Source organism: Heterodontus francisci, unplaced genomic scaffold, assembly GCF_036365525.1.
Source record: "Heterodontus francisci isolate sHetFra1 unplaced genomic scaffold, sHetFra1.hap1 HAP1_SCAFFOLD_414, whole genome shotgun sequence".
Classification (NCBI taxonomy): domain Eukaryota; kingdom Metazoa; phylum Chordata; class Chondrichthyes; order Heterodontiformes; family Heterodontidae; genus Heterodontus; species Heterodontus francisci.
The window spans coordinates 940,361-950,726 of NW_027142114.1; positions in this window are offsets into that span (position 1 = coordinate 940,361).

A 10,366-nucleotide genomic window follows, 5' to 3' on the forward strand; every position below is an offset into this window, starting at 1 on the left:
GTATGTTCAGCTGAGAGTGACTAACACAGGCGGTCAGTGGACATGCACAGATCACGTTTCAAAGACGTGCATCAAAGCTGCCGGAATAGCAGTTTGACATGACATTCCACAACTCCTCATGCTACTAGTGCACACAATGTACACCCGGGCTAGAGTACTGCACAGCATGGGACAGTGTGCAGGCCACACCAGAAGTGGCTGGGAGCTCAGTTCAGACCCTTTTCTGGATCCAGGCTTCCACAGTGTGGGCAACAATGCTGCTGTAAGAGCTGAAACTCGCCACCAAGGTGAGATAGTGAGGGAAGGAAATTCACTTTAAAAGGGGACATGGAAATAGACTTGATGGTGGAAGGAATGCAGGAATATGGGAATGGGCAGGGGAATGGGGCTAATTGGAGGGGCGAGGCCATGGAGGGATTCAAACACAAGAATGAGATTATTAAAATTAAGTGCTTTCAGACCGGGAGCCAATGTAGATCAGTGAGCACAGGGGTGATGGGTGATCGGGATTTGGTGTGAGTTAGAATACAGGCAGCAGATTTCTGGATGGGCTGTGGTTTATAGAAGTTTATAACCTGCAGGGGGACCAGGATAGAATTGGAAAAATCAAGTGAATAAAGGCACAGATGAGGGTTTATGCAGCAGAAGGGCTGAGGCAGAGGTGGAGATGGATGATATTACAGAGGTGGTAATAGGCAGGATTGGTGATGTAGGGAATATGGAGATGAACTCAGCTCAGGTATAAATAGAATACAGAGGTTGTGAACAGTCTGGTTCAGCCTCAGATATCGGGCAGGGTGGGGTATATGTTTCACAGATAGGGGATGGAATTTGTGATGAAGACCAATGACACTGGCTTCAGTCTTCCCAATATTTGCATTACAGAACAGTATTTCAGTGAAACAGGGTTTGCAGATCTCCTAGCGGAAAATAGAGACTTACAAGGAGCACAGACAGGACCGAAGATGAGTGATGAACTTGCAAGAACTGCAATCCAATTGGCAATGGATTTACAGCTAATAGCTGGAGGTAGAGATTCACCAGCAACAGTCGCAGCAGCAAGAAGGGCAGAGTAAATTACAGGAGCAGTATTGCAATTAAACATGGTTTGTAGAAATAACAGCTGTATAGAGAGACCGACCAGGGACACCAACAATAGCCAGGATGGGATAGTAAATATATTGAAATATCACAAATGCATACAGGATCCGATCTTCTAATGAGTACCAATCCCAATATGTAGAAAGATAGTAAAGATCCGAGGATAAACTCCTGTCCATTGTTGTAACATTCAAATCTATTGTTCTCAGATTCTGATCTATCCCTTCCCTCTCTTTGGAGCCACTGATCCCTGTCAGTGCTGAGCGTGATGTTCCCTTTGACGCTATGTGATAACACATTGAAAGAGTCCCTTATTAATAGAAAAGAAAAACCCTCCAGTGACACAGTTAGGGTCCATGGAGACTGACATTAATTGCAGTTACTGAACAAACAGGTTCAGTTAACCCTTTTCATTTGGACACCTTTTGTACCACAATAAACGATAACATTTGCCCAGTCTGAATGGGATGTATGAGGATTGCTGAGGGAGGGAAAGATGAGAATAGCAGATGCACAGGCCAGAATCTTCCAATACACCTTGGATATGGGAGTCGTGGCAGAGGACTGGAGGGTTGCCAATGTTGCACTCTGATTAAAAAAGGAGAGGTGGAGTAAACACTATATTTACTGTCACTGATGGGGAAAATTCTAGAGTTCACATCCCAGGACAAACGTATTTGCTGCTTGAGAAAAGAAAAAAACCATGGACAACAAATGGCCAGCAGCAAGGATATGGTAAGACAAGTCATGTCTAGTAAATGCCAACAACAACAACGTATATTTAGATCGTGCCTTTTATGCAATAAAACATCGCAAGAGCTCCACAGGAGCATTATGAAGCAAAGTATGACACAGAGCCACAACAGGAGATATGAGGTCAGATGACCAACAGCTTGGTCAAAGAGGAAGGTTTTATGTAGTGTCTTAAGGGAGGAATGTGATGCAGAGAGGCAGTGACAGTGGGATAGTGGTAATGTCATTGAACTAGTAATGCAGAGGCTCAGGCTAATGCCCTGGGTTCAAATCCCACCATAGCAGCTGGCGGAATTTAAAATTCAATGATTTAATATATTCAATTGATAAATACAAATTTGGAATTGAAAGTTGGACTTAAGAATGTTGCCATGAAAGTATCATTGATTTTTATAACAATCTATCTGGTTCACTAATGTCCTTTAGGGAAGGTGATCTACCATCCTTATCTGTTCTGGTCGCCATGTAACTCAATGTGGTTCACTTTTAACTGTCCTCTGAAATAGTCTAGAAAGCCAATCAGTGTCAAGCATAATTATGGATGGACAACAAAGATGCAGGAATGGTATTCCAGAGATTTTCATAAGGGTCGTTAACTAGTCTCGGTCGTAACTCTGGACACAGGTCTTTGGGTCGACATTCCTGGGAATGATAATGTGAAGCCTCATGTCCACATTTCGAAACAATTGTTGTTTATAAACTGTCATCTTTTTGATTGGTTACTCGATGGTTCAATCATGAGTATTACAAGAAATAATGAGACAGCACTCAGAGCTCAAATTAAACACCAATGACTCTACTAGATTCAGTAGGAATACTACTAGTTTACAATTATACAAAATACCCATTCGCAATGTACCGGTGAACAATACACCCATTAGTCACAAACATGTTGCAAAGAGTCATGCATACATGATAACCCAGTGAGCATTTCCCTCCCTGCTAATCGTTCTGCCGCTGACCAATCTCCTCGACCTTATCATTGAATCACTATTTCCAATGATTTTGCACCTTTCATATCAAGGTGGGCTGAATGTTTCACTGACAAGATCACACTGTCCTATCAAAATACACCGTAAGCTACAATTGTCCAATGAGATGCCTAATTCTTTGTTCAGATGATGATATGAGAGACTGCCTTGATGGTGAGCATGTGTTTACATTTCCTTCAGTATTTTCATCACCACTTGTGGATGTTACAGATGCCTCAGGATTGTTCTCAGCACAAACAATAGCAGCTTTTCTTCCTGGTCACATACAAATTTTAAACCACAGGACAATTAAACAATCCAAATCTCTTACATTCCTGACGTCTTACAAACTGTTGCTTAGAGAATTTCTGGTTTATTTGCATTTCAAAACAAGACATACTCTGACATCATTAATCATCTTGAATAAAACTCTAGAATTAAAATATCTATTCTCATGGTGTTCATTGTCAATTATTGTAAAAACACATCTGGTTCACTAATGTCCATTAGGGAAGGAAATCTGCCATCCTAACCTGGTCTGGCCTACATGTGATTCCAGACTCACAGCAATGTGGTTGATTCTGAAATGGCCTAGCAAGCTGCTCAGTAGTACGAAACGGCTACAAAATCTAAGAAAAGCAATGAAACCAGACAGACCACCCAGCATCGACCTAGGCACCAGAAACAACAAAGACAAACCCAGCCCTGTCGACCCTGTAAGGTCCTCCATACTAACATCTGGGGGCTTGTGCCAACGTTGGGAGAGCTGTCCCACAGGCTAGTCAAGCAGCAGAAAACATAGTCATACTCATCGAATCACACCTTACAGACAGTGTCCCAGACAATGCCATCACCATCCCCAGGTATGGACTACAGGGGTTCAAGAAGACAGCTCAGCACCACCTTCTCAAGGGCAATTAGGGATGGCAATAAATGCTGGCAGAGCCAGCGACACCCACATCCCATGAATGAGCGAATAAAAGAAATGCCCTGTGTTTAGCTAAAACCCAACAGCTTCAGACACAATCAGTCAACAGTGGGCAGTAGTGGCTGCTGTTTCCAAACACAAAGCTAGATATCTGCGTCCTTGTTGGGACAAAACTGTAGGATTGAGTTTATTTTATGATAGGACTGTTAGAACTTAGTTGTCATTTCCTTCAGTATAACGGTTAAAATAGTATTCTGTATGTAACATAACCACAACGCATGATGTTAGCTAAATATCTGGACAAGTCCTGACCTGTTGAGTCCCTTTATTTTAAAGTCGTTAGACTGTGGATTATCCCAGGGAGACTGTTAGCTTTTTAACTGGTATAAAACTGTAAACAATGCCCGTGTGGCCAGGAAGCTGTGAAATGAGATATGTACAATTCAATGCCATTAAGTGGTCACTGTGGTTGAATAGGCACAGCAGGGTGGCACCGGGTCAAGATATGACCTTTTGAAAAGGAATTCGTAGAGTTAAGGCAGCTGGAATCTGGAGGCCCCTCCCCTCCCCCACCCCCCCCCCCCCCACTGAACGACAATGACAATGACTTAAACCAGGCTCAAGGTACTATCATGGAAGGGTAGTTAGTTAATGACTGACCAATCAAATGAACAGAAATGGCCTTTTACCTAATATGGAACAGAACCAAGCTGGGAAATGTGTATAAATTAAGAGCTTGTAAGACCCCAAAAGGGCACATCATCATCAAGAAGAAGACAGAAGATAGACTCCAATGAAGAGACAAGGTTCCACAGATAACCGGAGGTTGAGGACCGGGTGTTCCATTGAGAACACAACTGCTGACCACTTCCCTTTGCTCAGTATCACCATGTTCTGCTTATTGTGCAGAACTTCATTCAGTCTGTGAAGCTTGTGAAAGCAGACCCGTACACATGTAGTTTTATAACTAGTCTGAGCAGCAAGTCCCTTTTAGATCTGATCTCCCAACATAGACTGTCATTGTAATTGACCTAAGTCTGACAATTACATTAAATCAAACCCCAGATCTTACAAGTGGTGCTGAAACCCGGGACTTTGACTACTATGCAAACCGAGGCAGTTGTAGCAAAGTTTCGCAAACATATCAATATTCGTTTGACCAGTGAAAACTCTTGCAGGGATAAACTCTTTTGAGGGGCAGACGATTATACTGACCCAGTGATGTCTCTTTAAATACACATTATGTCACAAAAAGACAATGGGAAGAAGGGTCTCTGGGAAACATATGAGGAAGAGTTAAGCACTAAGTGTAATATGGACAGTATCCAGTCCCTGTTCGGAGACTGTGTATGGAAGCATGAACACGTTCCTTTTAAAATATAGTGACGTTTATCCAGGCACACGTCTTGGCTAAACATCAGAAGGGTGAAAAGGCTTTAAATCTGACTCCATGTGCAGCATCACACCGTGCACAGTGCGATGAGGAAGTGATCGAGTCACAGGTGAGAGAAATGGTAGCTCAAAGTGAACAGACCCAGCAGCAGCAGCAGACACAGCTACATGAGTTACACAATAAGCTAGTGTACTTTACTGTCACTATACAACAACAGCCACTTAATGCAGGACAGGCTTGTGCAGTTCAGCAGCAGTTAGAGTTTGCAGAGAAACATATTGTTACTGTCACACAGGATAATGTCCAGTTGACCCAGAAGTTAGAGGATTCTAGAGGTGTCCTTAGGGAGTTACAGGAGTGACCCCACCTGAAGTCAGAGCATGCACAGTACAGGTCTAACATTCAGTGATTGCAAACCCAGAGGGAAAGCAGCTCCCAGGCGGGTGTAGCAGCCTTCACAAAAAGCAGAGTATCACACAGGTGGCACTAAAACGGAGCAGGAGGCCTCGGAGGGGGACAATGTTGGAGAGGGAGAACGTTTACCGTTAAGGTAACCTCCTTGACAGGCTGTCCCGTTAATGTGGTGACAACACCGAATGGAACAGTCTGTTACTCTCAATCCCACCAAGTCACGTGTGACGTTAACAAAGAACAAAGAAAATTACAGCACAGGAACAGGCCCTTCGGCCCTCCAAGGCTACGCCGATCCAAATCCTCTATCTAAACCTGTTGCCTATTTTCTAATGGTCTGTATCTCTTTACTTCCTGCCCATTCATGTATCTGTCTAGATACATCTTAAAAGACGCTATCGTGCCCGCGTCTACCACCTCCACCAGCAATGCGTTCCAGGCACCCACCACCACGTAAAGAACTTTCCACGCATATCCCCCCTAAAGTTTTCACCTTTCACTTTGAACTCGTGTCCCCTTGCAATTGAATCCCCCACTCTGGGAAAAAGCTTCTTGCTATCCACCCTGTCTGTCCCTGAGATATAAAAGGATAGGAAATCTTTCGGAGCCACAGTAAGGCTTAAACAATGTCTGAGGAGAACAGGAGGAAAAGCTTGTGTTTGAGTAAGTGGGTCTGTTTTTGTATTTGAAGTTTCCTGTTTGATTTCTTTGTCTGTCTCAGCCAGTGTCTATTACGGTCAGTTACGTCTGGTCCTGCATGCTGTCTGAATGTAGTTGGTTGTTTAACATGTGTGTATAGTTATATTTTAAATTGGTGTGAGTGGGGAGGACAAAAGTTTTGATAACGTGGATGTTGGAGTGTTAAAAGCAATTGCTTTCTGCTGGGAAGGAGACAGAGAGAAAGAAAGAAAGAGAGACAGAGAGAGAGAGAGAGTGAGAGAGAGAATGAGTGAGAGAGCGAGACAGAGAGAGAGAGGGGGAGAGAGTGAGAGAGGGAGTGAGTGAGAGAGAGAGAGAGAGAGGTGTTTCTCCAGGGGGGATAATGAGTAATGACACTCAGGGACAGAGGAAATGTGAGCTCTGGTACTTTGATTGTTCCTGTAGGTAAAAACCTTGAAAACCCTCTTTCCACCTCCTGCCGCTATGGGTGTGGATGACACGGACTGAAGTTCCTGTCTTTAACCGGGATCTATTCAGAATCTGGCACACTTGAGGCCTTCCACCATCGGTGGGTACCGCAGGGGCTGGGATGCATCTTTAATGCCGAGAATGGCATTTTAATTTGAGTTTTTGGTTTATTTATCTGTTTTTAATAAACTTAATTCAAAATTTAAATAAAGGGGTCCTGGCGAATAAAGTCCCCCTGGACAAAAAAACAAAACGGGCCTGAGGGTCAGATCGAGAGTAAATCTCCCTCTACACTGTTGAGGGTGTGGAGGGATAAACATAGATGTCTCGTGAGACTGAGGTCTCTGAACCTCCTCACCTCTCCATGAATAAGAGGAGGAGGCATCCCTCCACTGCAGATTGCCGAGAGGAACAGGGTCAGTCTCCTGGCGGGTCCTCGGACTCCCCGCGCTACCAGCACCATTGGGGCTCGAGCCCTAAGTCACAGCTTTCTATCCCATAAAATGGAGTGGGGACAGAAGCCTCTGTACCATTCGCAACACCCGAGGTGGGGCGGGGGAGTGGTGAAGGGCCCCTCCCCTGATGGGGGAGCCTGTGGATCCACCAGGAGAAAACATTCCATCTCCCACTTGGTCCGGTGTCCTGGGTGGGGCTGAGATCTGTGAGAGTCAACGCTCTCGGCGCCTGTTGCTGTCATCCAGGATGGATCTGACTCGGAGGTTGATTTGAATAATGTTAACAGTGCTCTGTCTGCTGGTACTGTGGCGCTGGCAGGGTGGGAGATGGCCTCCTCTCTCTACCTCGGGTCTCGCTCCGGCTGGATTTCCAGAGTCAAGAAACAACTGCCTCCCCCGAGGCTGATCACAAGCCCGGGCACCGAGGGGGAGAGGCTGTCCTCAACCACAGGCACTCATATTCCCAGTTTCCCCAGAGGAATATAGGAATGACTCCTCCACCACCGATCCTGGGGATGTGATCATGAGGGAGGTGAGACTCGCTGGCGTGGCCGGGATGTCCACACCATATTGTGTGGTGGGTGTGTCGGCCACTGGCGTTGACGGCACGGAGGAGGATGGTGTCTCGGTGAGGGGCACGGAGGACGACCTTGAATCCATTGCCAGTGAGGCGGTGGACCCCCTCCTGCCTCCTACCGAGTCTCCTCTCATCCCCATTGTAGAACTCCGGGACTTCCTTGCTGCTTGCAGGGAAGTTCAGCCGCCCCTTGACCAGTGTGTGTAGCTGGCGCTGATCATCTGGTCTGTCCGTCTTGCCCTCAAGGATGGTTGCAAATGTGCAGACATGAAAAAGGTCGTGCGATGCCTGTTCAATGCGTTCCTCTCCGGGTTGCTGGGGGAGTGCAAGGCGATGAGCAGTTCCACTCTCTCCTCACAGTAAGGTATTGGTGACAGGATGGTGGTATTTTTGACATGAAGATATCCATAGCCAGCCTCAACATCAACAGCAGCAGGGTGTCTCTCAGCCGTTTTCACAATCTCACAATCCTCAGGGAAGGGAGATTTGTGATGGGTTTTCTGCAGGAAACCCACACCGTTCCAGGAGATGAAGCCACCTGGCTCCTGGAGTAGCAGTGTGACTTGATGGATCAACTACCTCAAATTAGTGGACGCCTGGTGGAATCTCCATCCCAACTCCAGTGCTTTCGTCTGGAGGACTCAGAAGAAGGGTACCGGAATTGACCGCCTCTACATTTTACAGGCATACGCCTCCTGCATCTCGGTGGCCTCCAAGTGGCTGGTTCCGTGCTCGGACCACCACCTGATGTGGGAGGAATTCACTCCACTCCGCACACGGGACGGGTCCCTGTAATGGCACTTTTAACAAATGGCTGCTGGAGGACGAGTGATTCCGTGACTCATTCCGTCGATTCTGGGCTGACTGGAGAAGGAAGCAGGGAGGCTTCCTCCACTTGAGGCTATGGTGGGATGTGGTCAAGACTCACATCCGTGTCTTCTGTCAGGGGAACACGAAGGTATCGACCAAGAGGCGGGAAGCCGAGATCGAGCTTCTAGAGAGGGAGGTGCTTGACTTGGAGTCCCATCTCGGTCAGGCCATCACAGACCCCATCCTGTGGCAGGTGTACAAAGAGAAGAGGGCGCGCTGAGGGACCTGCAGCTCACGAGGCGTGTACGTGAGGTCGCGGATCCAGATCCTGGAAGATTTGAACCGCGCCTCACTCTTCTTCCACTCACTGGAAAATTGGCAGAGGGTGCATAAGCAGCTCTTCGAGCAGCTGGCAGACGATGGATCCGGAGGGAATGGGAATATTGGTCCGAACCTATAACAGTGCATTGCTCTCTTCGGACCCGTCCAGCGAGGACACGTGTAGAGTTTTGTAGGAGGACCTGCCAAAGATCAGACTGGAGGGCGCCAAAGGATTGGAGACTCCGCTCACATTAGCACAATTGTACGGTGCCCTCCACCAGCACTGAATGGGCAAATCGCCGGGGCTGGACGGGGCCACCGTGGAGTTCCTCGGGGCATTGGGATACGTCCTGAGGACAATAACGTGCAGTTCCTGGGGGAAAGCATGGCGACTCGGGGGTGCCCCTCTCGTGGCACAGGGCGGTTGTCATCCTGTTGCTGAAAAGGGGTGATCTCTGCTTGCTTAAGAACGGGCGTCCGGTCTCCCTCCTCAACATGGATTATAAGATCTACCTACGTCCAGGAATTCCCAGAGAAACACATCTCCAGAGGCACTAATTACAGTCCCCATATCCTCTGTCAACCCTGAATGTCTGTAGCAGCTCACAACATAACCTCCAGAAAGCCATCCACAGCACCTCCACTGACTTTACAATAGCAGAAGTAAGTCAAAACACCCACACCTGTAAGTTGGATGCCTGGTCCTTTTACATAACACTCGTGCTGCTGAATGTATGTTCAGGTGAGCGTGACTAACACAGGCGGACAGTAGACGTGCACAGACGAAGCTAGAAAGACGTCTGTCAAAGATGTCGGAATGGTTGATTAATGTCAATTCAAACCCCTCCTCACACTAACAGCACATGGTCAATTAGCCTGGGCGAGAGACTGGCACAACATGGGACATGTAATGACCACACTAGAGCCCTGTCCAGAATGAGGCACAGTGTTAAGCACACCAAAGCCCTGCCCGTCATGGGTCACAGTGCTGACCACATTAGAGCCCTGCCCAAAATGGAGGGATGTCATGGCCACACGAGAGCCCTGTCCAACATGGGTAACTATGCTGACCACACTACAGACGTGCACAACATCGGGCACAGTGCTGACCACACTGGAACCCTGCCCAGCATGGGGCACCATGCTGACCACACTGGAACACTACCCAGCAAAGGGCACCATGCTGACCACGCGAGAACCCTACCCAGCAAATGGGAACGGAGCTGACCACACTAGAACCCTGCCCAGCATGGAGCACCGTGCTGACCACACACGAACCCTACCCAGCAAATGGGAACGGTGCTGACCACACACGAACCCTACCCAGCATCGGGCACCATGCTGACCACACTAGAACACAGCCCAGCATGGGGCACTGTGCTGACCTAACTAACGCCCAGCCCAGCATGGGGCACTGTGCTGATCACACAAGAGCCCTGTCCAGCATGAGGCACTGTGCTGATCACACTACAGTCATGTCCAGCATGGGACACTGTGCTGATCACACTACAGTCCTGT